The sequence below is a fragment of the Schistocerca gregaria genome, chromosome 3 (genome assembly GCF_023897955.1).
Source record: "Schistocerca gregaria isolate iqSchGreg1 chromosome 3, iqSchGreg1.2, whole genome shotgun sequence".
NCBI lineage: Eukaryota > Metazoa > Arthropoda > Insecta > Orthoptera > Acrididae > Schistocerca > Schistocerca gregaria.
In genome coordinates this window covers 291,771,501-291,783,871 of record NC_064922.1, presented here as the reverse complement: position 1 = coordinate 291,783,871, position 12,371 = coordinate 291,771,501, and positions in this window count along the sequence as shown.

Below are 12,371 nucleotides of genomic sequence, written 5' to 3'. Positions count from 1 at the left end.
ATGAGTTATATTGTAAAAATAAGTACCCTAATAATGTAGCTTTGAAAAATGTAAAAACAGTAATCTAGATATAGAAATTAAAAATCGTTAATGTTACATGAAATGCAAAATACAAAGAGGTATTTTATGTGAAATATAATTTTGTGATAAATATGTAGTCATGGTAATAGAGAATTCAAAAGCTATTATGTTCACAGTGCTTTATATGCAATAAAATAGTTACAGGCAAAGAGTTTAAATGTTATGAAAAAGAATTCCCAAAGAGACTTCATTGTATGTATACTGAAAGATACATGTTGTTTGATTATCAGGCTCAACAAGAAATAGGAATACATATTTCAAGTCTCATAATAGCTCAAATTTTTAATGAAGAATTCTGTAGGTGGATCATATCTGAAGAAATCAGGAATTATACATTCATAGATCACAATGCTAGAGGATATGATCCACAATTTATTGCATAGAAACTACAATAGTACCAAATACTATCTGCACAGGAAGTAATTTAATGCTACTGCAGTTGACACTGTGACGTTCTACATTGGATGGGTGTGTGGTATAGAGTCCAGCGTCTAAAGCGCAGGAAACAGGCGTTGTAAACCTCGATCTTGCTTTTAGTGTCCTGGATGGCGCTGTCCGTGGCGTGCAGTAGGTTATGCATGCTTGTCATGGCGACATACATCGATGTGAATCGTGGCAGATCTCTACATGAGATCACAATTTCTTGAATTATGTAGGGACCTATCGCTACAAATAATATGCACAAACAGGCCAACAGTGTAGTAAATTCTATTTTATTGTACACAGCCACCAAATGTACATGCATAAACTTTAGGGAACAAAGCAGAACAGGAAATAACAAAGAATGTGACACCAAGACAAACTTCACTTGTCAGGTACTGATTATGCCATTCCTGCAAATCGTTTATTATGTTATGCAACCATTTGTCAATTTCTTTATGCTCATACATATTTTTAAAGTTTATCATTATATTTTCTGTATGCCACTCTTTATTTCTCTTCTGAAGGTCCTCCTCTCTCATCTTGTTTCATTTTGATTTTTCCATGATTCAGCTTTAATTGGGTTTTCTTAACTAGTGTGGTAGATCGTGGATATCATGGAAATTAACCAGCAATTTCTCAGCACTGTCGTGTTGTCAAATGTGTACATACCTGTAGTGAGTGAGAATACAGTGGTGTAGCTCCTATCGCCACTGTAACAGTAACTGCTTGCTCGTCCTGGGACAGCATTTGTCTGGCATCTCAAAAATGATACTTCATCAACAATAATTCACATTTATTTTATCCTGATGTGACACCGATAACCAGAAATATAGATGGTGATAGCATCGCATACACAAGATGTAAATGGGCAGTGCATTGGTGGAGCTGAAATTTGTACACAGATGATTCATGTGAAAAGGTTTCCGATGTGATTTGGGCTGCACAACGGGAATAAACACACTGAACATGGAATGTTAGTTGGAGCCAGACGCATGGGATATTACATTTCATTAATCGTTAGGGAATTCAATATTCTGAGATCCACAGTGTCCAGAATGTGCTGAGAATGTCAACTTTCAGATATTACCTCTAATCAAGGACAACTCGGTGGACGGCGGCCTTCACATAACGACTGAGAACCGTGGAGTTTACATGGAGTTGTCAGTGCTAACAGACAAGCAACACTGCGTGAAGTAAATGCAAAGTGGGATGCACGACCATTGTATCTTTTGCACTGTGTGGCGAAATTTGAAGTTAATGTGCGTTGGCAGCAGACAACTGACGTAAGTGTCTTTGCTAACAGGATGACATCGCCTGCAGGGTCTCTCCTGGCCTGATGAACATATTGGTTGAACCCTAGATGACGGGAAAAGAGTGGCCTGGTCGGATGAGTCCCGATTTCAGTTGGTAAGAGCTGATTCTAGGGTTCGAGTGTGGCGTAGACCCTATGATACCATGGACCCGCCGACAAGGCGCTGTGCAAGTAGGTGCCAAGTCCACAATAGCGTGGGCTGTGTTTATATGAAATGGACTGGGTTCTCTGATCCAACTGAACGTATCATTGACTGGAATTGGTTATGTTCAGCCACTTGGAGATCATCTGTTGCCATTCATGGACTTAATGTTCCTAAACAACGATGGAATTTCTATGGATGACAATGCACCGTGTCGCCACGCCACACTTGTGTTTCATTGACTTGAAGAACATTCTGGATAATTGGAGCAAATGGCTTGACCACACAGATCGCCAGATATGTATCCCATTGAGCATTTGTGTGGCATAATCTAGAGATCACTTTATGCACAGACTCCTGCACCGGCAACACTTCTGCTGTTATGGGCTGCTATAGAGACCCCTTGGCTCAATATTTCTACAGGGACTTCCAAAGACTTATTGAGTCCATGCGACGCAGAACTGCTACATAACACCAGGGAAAAGGAGGTATGACACGATATTAGGAGGTATCCTACGACTTTCCTTCCCTCAGTGTAAATAAAACACCACTTTTTACTAACATTTTTCGTCGATACATTTTATTATGTGGTTTCACAGTGCCATGCTAGATTCAAATGTCATCTGTCTAACAACAAATCAATAAGAATACTCACCTTTATAAGAATATCAACAGTCATTACATGTATAAAGAAATTTAGTTCAAGATATTGCACATTTCACAGCAACTGAATTCAAAACGTTCACAATTACCATTTTCCCTGCGCACAGTACCAAAATTTGATATAATTAGTCACGACACTCACTGCTGTAAAAGTTGTTACCATCTAACAGTTGGAACCACACTAGTGGCCTTAGTGGCAAGAAAGCAGCTTTAAGATTAACGATTGTTTTTAGTTATTTTTCGACTTAATTAACTAAGTTGTTATTACTTTTTTATGTTCTAAGCATTACTAAATAATCTAGAGACATGAATAGTAATGAAATAAATGTAGAAACAGGCGAATCTCACAGATTCTTTGCCATCAGCTGCAACTCATTCATGAAGAAATACTTTCGAAAATGTGTGTTAGAGAAGATGACACACCTGAAATCAAGAATTATGAACACATATTTAATTTTAAACAAGCATATATATCTGTTGTTGTCTACCCTTATTATGATAGGCACTTTTATTGACACAGAACAATTTTGTGTGGACTCTAATAATTCTCACTTTCTTACACTTCCCTCGATTTTCCAATACACTGTTACTTCTATAAACATAACTACCTTCGCTTCAAAAGCGAATATGGTGAAGATTCTTACCATTTGTGCCTAATATGTAAGAAAAATCGTGGAATTGGTTTCTTTCTTGCTGGGAAACAGTTTCAATGTTTTTGTAGTTTCATTATCACGTCTGTGTGGTTCTCCCTCTGGTTGCAGTTGAGATGACATATCTTACGCATTAAAAAATGTAGGTATTGCATTCCACACAAGTTTCCTATGTTCCATATTAACTGGAAATATTGTGAACAAAATTTCATGTTGCTGAGTAGGTATAGGATGTCTTCCAGCAATAGGTTAGGTCTTTTGTTGTTTGGCAGCCATTTTTGTCATTAAAAGAAAACAAAATTCTCCAACAAACATCTTTAGGTTCCAAGAGGGCCATAAATAAACTGTCTTGTAATGTACCGTTTCATACATTCCAGGATCCTTAGAAAAGTAAAGAAAGATAAATGTTTATTGTCGATTTTTATGATGCTACATACTCTCCCCATTGTACAAGCTATGTTCCAAATCAATATAATCAATACTATTTGCACTCATCTGATATCATACTCAGAAGTGTAGCCGGTTGGCTATTTGGAACGCTGATGTCGCAGACTATACAGTAACGAAAATGAGCAAGAGTGCCCTGACTGTGACAGTCCCGCACCGATAATAAAATGCCTTCACAGCGTCGCCACTTCTCAAGGCTCCAAATCGTCTAAAATCATCTGTAGTAGTCATCACAGAGTAAAAATATCTCTGGAGTGAGCATTCATAGGGTAACCTACAGTTCACAGGCTTTGTGTAGACGTGATGTCATTTTGTGGTGACACCACAGTCTAACATACTAGTCGCGACACGTCGCCTCGATTTTGTTGCCGGCTACGCCAGCAGCGCGCAAAGCGGCCAGTAAGTTAAACTGTTGAGTTCGGTGCGAGCTTGAAAACGAAAGCGAATAGTACTTGTTTATTTTGGTTTGTACAATGGTTTTTACAAATGGGAACGTAGAGTAGCGCAATAAATTGCACCAACAACAAGAAGATACTGTCTTTTTTTTAGGTATATACTATCATGTTACTAAACTGTATCGACAGGATTCACTTGCACACTACATGCATATTGATGATTAATATTTCGTTTTAGGAGTAGAAAATAGATAGTGAATAGCAGACGAGAACATCTTATGAAAAAATACCTCGTTTAACTTCATAATAATGTTTCGTCCGCTACACGTTGAACAAAACCAGTTCATGAATGCAGATAATAATAAACCCGCGTAAATGCAGTTAACTGTACTGTTTGGCGTTCCAAATAAGCCACCTCAACTGACAAAGAAGAGGAAACTCCCACAAAGGTTCAACAATCCCTCTAAAGCTGTAAAAACATTCAACAGCACAGAAGCAGCCATTTCAACTCTTCATATATCAGTGTGTGACCTTTCTCTCTTTGCTCCATTTCTTGCGCTGATCTTTCCTCCTCTTTCTTCCTGCTTTGCACCGCTGCTATATCTCAGGGTTTTCATTGCAGAAATGTAGTGAGAAGGGGCACATGTGTGTAGTGGTTCACGATATCGTAGTGCTGTGAGGGAGCATCACTCGTGCCTCTGGTTTGAGAATACAGATGACTGAAGCACGAAAATTTCTCAAAAGGAAAACAGATAAGTGCTCTCTTTTCTTTTCAAACTATAACTAGTAGCGAAGCTAGTACTATCTATCGTTCTACTAAGCTGAATGAGGGCGACACCATTGATGAAGTTTCAACCTCAAATTAAGTTTATTAATACCAATCAACTGAAATAAACAAAAACTCATCCAATCCAGAAGTCACTCACAGTTAGAGTAATTAGTTTCTGGCGTGTATGTAGTGGTCATTGATACTTAAAAGATCGTTTGATAATTCTATCACTGTCCGTTTATGAGTTGCTAAGCAATGTATCAACAAGCTGACTATACAATGATGAATATTTGTTGTATCCCGACAGTAAATCGCTTCTCGCTTACTTTAAGCATTAAGACGATTGCTATGGCTCTCACATCAGTCTTTCATAGTTATTATCTAGCTAACGTCCGTAAATTGCGGTTAATGTTACTGAATCACACATGCGACGATAACGCTCGATATCCAGCCACATATCTTTAACTCCGTGCTGATATTTGATAACTCATGCCCGATCTGTTTGCACCGAAGTCGGGCCATGGTTCCTTAGAATAATTTTTAAATCAATTGTGGGTTGTAAATTAACAATTCTATGCCCATTTATGGAAGTTACAGAAGATCCGCACTCGACGACTACTTGATCGCGCACTCGAGCAACACAGAAGTTTTTGTTCTTACAAAGATAGAACATATCATGCATAATGCAACAAGGTGATTTACTATGTCAAAACATATTTATATCTATCTCATTAAAACTCATTGCCTATTAAATGTTGTACATAATTAATTTCTTTACTCTACAAATAATCAATAAAATTTAGAAATGAATGACATGTATAAAATAACCTCAAGTTGATATGACATCATGGGCCACTACTGGATTCGACTCGCCTACATTCACGTGACACAAAGTAGATCCGACTATATAGGACATACTCATGTAATGTTACAAGTGCCAGATTCATCTGAATCGTCGTCACAGACCTGCTTTCACGATGAAGTGGTAAAATTAAGTGCACTTATTTGTGTCTAGAAAAAGCATGTGGAGTATCAGAATGTGCAGATTTTATGACTTCATGCAAAACTGTTATGGGAAAAGAAAGTGCCTATCATTTTAAGTACAGATAGCAACAGAATCTATATGAGAATGATCAAGTCGAGGACAAACAAATTTTGAAGACTATGGGATCCTGATATTTAAAAAAAATATGCTCTTGACTTGTTGTTAAACTAGATTAACCTGCTTTCTGCATGATGGAAAGACTAAAATAAACTGTTTGTTGTGTTATATTTCTGAAAGTGCATACATTTTAGAGATTGTGGAAAGCATACAAATTAACTGTGGGATAAGTGACAATATGGTCCACCTTTTATGCAGAAAGTAGAGCATTTCTCTGATACTGATAAACTAGTGCATATTTCATTGGATGAAAAATCTCTAATGACAAATTTAACATATGACAGCACTTCTGACAGTGTTAATTGGCTTTGATGACACTCCCTGTATATTTCTCCCACTATCTGGCAGTTGCTTGTCCCACTCAAATATAAAGATAAAGGTCGTACTTGTGGGAACAGGCGACAATGACTAAAACACAGTAGGCCTACAGAACAACAAATGGGGCGTCGGTCCCTTTTTCCATGTAGAGGTACCTGTCTATGCTGCTTCTGTGTGAATCTATGTGATTATATTCCGTTGATATCAATGTGGTAAGCTGCAGTTCTGTCAAATGTCGCAGGTGTTTCTTCACGACTCTTTTGTTACTTGCCACTGGATTCATGCTTTTTATCCCTACTTGTGCTTATTTTAGAATCATTTTTAGAAACATCTGCGTCGTCTGATAATACACAAACTCTTGGAGGCAAAAAAAATCAAATATTTCGTAAATCACGTAGAAAAGGGATGCAAAACAAACGCTATGCTAACGACGCATCCGAAGTTCTCCTTTCTCGCCACTTGGAACGCTAGTGTCGCTTCAGCTGTCAAACAGTAACAACTTTTACAGCAGTAAGTGTTGCGACTCTTATATTAGACTGTGGGAACACGCTATATCGAAGACGACTTTTGTGATCGTTCAGTTCACAACACACAAGGCGAAAATGACGTTCAGAACAATAACGTTCACCTCAGGTAGAGAGAACCGGATGTTTTGCTTTTCCTTTATTGCAGGGTACATTAACATCATCGTTTATAAATATGTAAAGTTCTGCATTCATGTGGACTGGGCTTTCAATAAGCGAAATATTAAAGTGTTGGCAGGAACTAAATCCGAAACTAGCAGAAAAAGTTGTACTGTTTTTCCTAATATGCAACCACCGCCCTAAAAAAGAAGTAATTTACTGATTTGGAAGCAAAAAGTGTTGAAACCCGTCATGATTGACTCTAATAAGGTATATATTAAACACTGTTCATTAAGAACGAAATAAGCTTATTTTTTGAAACTCTGAAAACTAGTTTCAGCATCTGGTCTATAAGTACAAAGAATGGGTAGCCATTCTAGCAGAAACATTAAAACAGCAGCTCATTTATCTTATGCCTAATGAATAAATGCTGTTTCAAAATATCTCGATAACGCTTCGCTACTGGTAAAATGTATTGTAATAAAATTACAAAATACGTCATATTGGTGGTAAAAGATGTACTTTAATGGAAGACGTTTTTGTCTGACGAAAAAGTGTCCTAAAAGAACTACCTCATACATTGTCTTTTACACTTAATTGACTGTGGAGACTATGTTACCTTTTAGTGCTTTTGCAAATACATCAGCCTTTGCTATGTTACTAGGTGATCAATGTGTTTTTTATACTTATTCGAGCTTGCCTGTTTCATGTTTAATGCGTAAATTATTGACAATGACAATCCACTTTGAGAAAGAGAGACAGAGAGAGAGAGAGAGAGAGAGAGAGAGAGAGAGAGAGAGAGAGAGAGAGAGAGAGAGAGAGAGAGAGAGAGTGCAATGTCACATTCTCATAACATCAATATACTTCCTTTAACTTAATAAGTTAGTCCATAAGTTTTTGACACTTGATTGTGAAAAAAACGTGACATATGGCAGGAAGCAAACCTTCTTTATAGCTACACTATACCTGTGACTCAACACTTATAACAACTACACCACAATGAACTAGTGGAAGCTTGCCTTTTATACAGTAACGTAGCTTGTCAAGTTTTTACCCAACCATCCATCATTATGTGACATTTAGTTACAACAATTTAGACCAAGACTATGAGTTTTTATAAACCTTTGGTGTTCATTGCATTGAAACGACATACTTTCATAACAGGCAAATTACAATACGAAACTACGGAATACAGTATGGTGTCAGTTTAACATAACAGTGGCGCCACTACGCCTCGTTTTTGCTACCCCCAGCGATAGCAGCGCCCTGAGTGGCCAGCAAGTTCTAATTATATATCGGATGAGTGAGAATACAGACTTTTATATTGATTAGCAATGTAGTTTTTTACAATAGGTTGTGTATAGTATGGCCATAAAAATTGACAGTAATTAAGATATTACACCACATTCTTGATTATTTAGTTTCCTAATGCCCCTGGGAGATATGAAATGATGCATTACAGGGCATTCTCTTGTAATGTACAGACGTTTACTAAATAATGTCATTTTCCTTAAATAACAAAAAAATTGCTAGTAAACACCAGAATGCCAGACCTTTTGCCCGATAGAGGCGTCTAGTTGTAAAATGTAAACTTTCTCAGCTGGAAATATCACAATTAATAACACGTTCCCAGGTATTATGCTATGGTAGAATGGATTTCACCTTATTACTGAGGCTTACGAGAAACACAGGCTGCAGCGCATATGTCAAACAGGTAGGCCCATGCTCACTCGCTCAACTCAGCAGACAAATTAAGTTTCTACACATGTTAATTCGCTTATAGGTGTGTACGTACAAACGAGAATTGCATCTTCTACTGGAATCCGCTATTATGGAGTCTTATGTTTATTAGTCCTATATCGGTCAGAAGTCCATAGGCCCACTTATAATTTGTTACTGCTGTACTGGGGTACAATAAAAATAAAATTATATCAAAATGATTGTCAGTTGCATAAGGCACCAATTTTTGTGTGATATGAGGACTGTTGCACAGAAGGACTAAATGCAATAAAAAAGTCCTTACAACATTTATATCGAGTTGTGATCTTAAATTAAATTTTGTTGTAGTACTGTTAATCAGTAAGACTTCGTAATGGCAGATTCCAGTTAGCACACACACGCTCAGGTGCGAGTTAACTGGTTTAGAAACGCATTTTGTCTGCGGAGCCGACCGAGTGAACGAGTTCAGGCCTACCTTCATGACATAGACGCCGTATTCTGTCTTCTCGTGTGCTTCGTTTTCAATATTCGAGCACAATTGGCCATTGTCGAGTGCCATCGTCCGCTGTTGCTATCATCCATTGATGGAAGATTGGTACACATCTTCTTCAGCACCGAAATACAAATTTCATTCAGTTTCACACCCTCCTTCTTCTTGTTCAAGTTCCTGGAGTGTTTTACAATCTTTATGACCTCTCTGTATGGCCTTTCATGGTATCCAATTATGGCTGCCTGCACTTGTGTCCTACCAAAATGAATGTGGTGGTCTCCTGACAGATCAGCTGTTGTGGGACATGCTTTACAGCCAGGAGTCCACAACATTCATTTTGAGAGTACACAAGTACTGGCAGCCACAAGCACATACCATGAAAGACTACGCAGAGAGGCCATAGAGATAGTAAACCATCCCAGGAATTTCAGCATGAAGGAGGAGGGCATGATACTGAATGAAATTTGGCTTCCGGTGCTGAAGAAGATGTGTACCAGTCTTCCACCATGGGATGATAACGACAGCGGACGATAGCAGTCAACAGCGGCCAATTGCACCCATGTATTCAAAACATGTGACGTCACGCCATTGTGCGGAAGCTTGTGAGAGTGCAGTTTTGATGAGGCCAGTAGCGAGCCAGGGTATGAATCGGAAATTCTGCAAAGCTATGGTCCCTCTTGAAAATGACCTCCACAGATGGGCACGAGTTTTAAGGTGAAATCCATTCGACCACAGCATAATAGCGCAGAACATTTATTTAATTGTGCTCTCATATTGCATGCTTATTCTCACTTCACTAGATTTCTTTGTTATTTTTGTTTTTGTTTCTGTTGTCTTATATTTACTGGGCAGGTTCAAAAGGGTACAGATAACAGTAGTTATCCGGAATAATGATGCTTGAATGGTTTATAGTAGAACAGAGAGCTGAATCAAACCGGTCTTTAGTTTCTAGATCATTACAACAACAAAAACGACAACAACACTGCTATGGTGATGACTGCCACTGTTGCTATTCAATTTTAAAAAGCGAGATTCTATATAATGTAAATACATGGTAAAGGTAGAATAAACAGAAGTCCTTTATTATGATTCTAATGGCCTTTCTTGAATTCTAATGTTTTTACATTCTGAAACCATGCTTAGCTACTGCTAAATTACCCCAGGATATGACCCCATTTTAAGGTGCGAAATAAAGTAGGCATAATATGTACTTTTAATATTTTTCATGTGACATTAATATTTTAAATAACACTGAGGCTGATGCTATTAACAGTTTCCATGATGACTCGCTGATAAAGTTTGAGTGTGCCCAATCAGATGGCTAGTCATGCACCTAGATCTCAATTTGACATGGTAAGAACACCATGTACAGTATCAGATCTAGGAAGCCCAGGGGAGGGGGGGGGGGGAGGCATCGGGGTATCTGGCCCAGGCAGCAATTTCAGGTGCGCCAAATTCATGTTCTTGAAGAAAAAAAACTTTGTTTCACAAAGTGCCTAGCATCCAGTACACGTTGGTCTATCGATTATTCGTGATTTTGAAACACATCCCTGCTAGTTTCTGAACATTTTAAAACATATTCCAGACTGATTTCTGAACGAATCATAAGGAGTTTTGAATGTGTGCATAGTGTACATGATGTGTCCGTCAGGGGAATCAAGAAACTGGAAACTTTCCTGCAGACAGAAGGGGACGGGGCTATTCGAGCTGAGCTGAATAAACCTGAATGGGTGAATACCAATCGCTGTTTGTTTATGTAGTTCATTTGGCGTGCAAGTGATAAGCATTGTTATAATTATTAGCAAAATCCATAGATTCAGACTACCAGAGTGGAAATAAACGACTAACCTCAATAACAAGTACGAATTATAACGTATTATCTTCTTGGTGTATCCAAGAAAATGAAATTTACAGAGAATGTTTTTTGCCAGATCGCTACACTACTAAACAGCCATTTGTACAGTCCCTGATTAGCAGCCACTTATGTTCTGTTCTCGCAATGGCGCTAATGACGAATTGAAAGAACATGTAATAATGCCTAACTGGAGAATAAATGCAGGATAACTGAACCGATGATTCTCACAGGGTTAGCAAAGTCAACTGGTGCATGTGTTTTGATGATGGCAGGTATAGTTACAGAATTAATGATGACAAGATTGTTTGTTAGAATGAGGAAGGAGAAGAAGCAGGGACATTACAAAAATATACTGCATATATATATTATGCTTTCTCCTGTTAACGTTTTATTCCTTGTATTACTCTCTGTAATCTCTACAATCTGCCAATAGCGTATGATGTGGTCTTGTTGTGTTAATTTCGTAGGAAAAGCTTCAATACCACAATACATTTCTCAATATTCAATGCACAATAACACAAAATGACACCACATTTGTCATTCCATAGTATCCAAAGGAACTTGGAATGTAGATTCCACAAAATATTTAAGCTTCAAGGAAAGTGTGTACGATAATAACAACAGGCAACAATAGAAACACACATTTCTCTTGCTAGAAGTACATATTTATATTCTCTTGCTTTCAGTGGTATTAGCTGCAAATATACAAATACTGGAAAGTATTTCTTTCTCACTGCTTGGAGCTCTATTGTCACTCCAACCATCAAAAGGTAACAACGTTTGCGCCAGAGAGTGTCATGATTGTATGCATGTGATGATACAAAAAGTATCGAAATGAGTAGCCAACAATGACGAAGCTTATTAATAGTCAAAGCAATCTTCACAATATATGTTCCTGATCAATTAGGTCAGATTAAATTACAAGCAGTTTTCGTTCCATAGACTTATAAATGAGATGATTCTCATGGGTGAGGTACATGTCAGGAAGTATAACTTAAAAACATAGAACATCTGAATATAATGCTCACACTTCTCTGATTATTTGCCAGGAGATTGTCAAGATCCTGCGAATACATTATAGTAAACTGGAATTGCTAATATTTACAGAATCAATACACTATCAGAATAAAACATAGTTATGCACTTTCAATAAATTTATCGTACACAAAATACCTAATCTTGAGTGTTGTGATCAAGTGCTGTCAAAACTGAAATCTAAAAGATATTTTTACTTAATAATGATAATAAATTTATCATACACAAAATACCTAATCTTGAGTGTTGTGATCAAGTGCTGTCAAAACTGAAATCTAAAAGATATT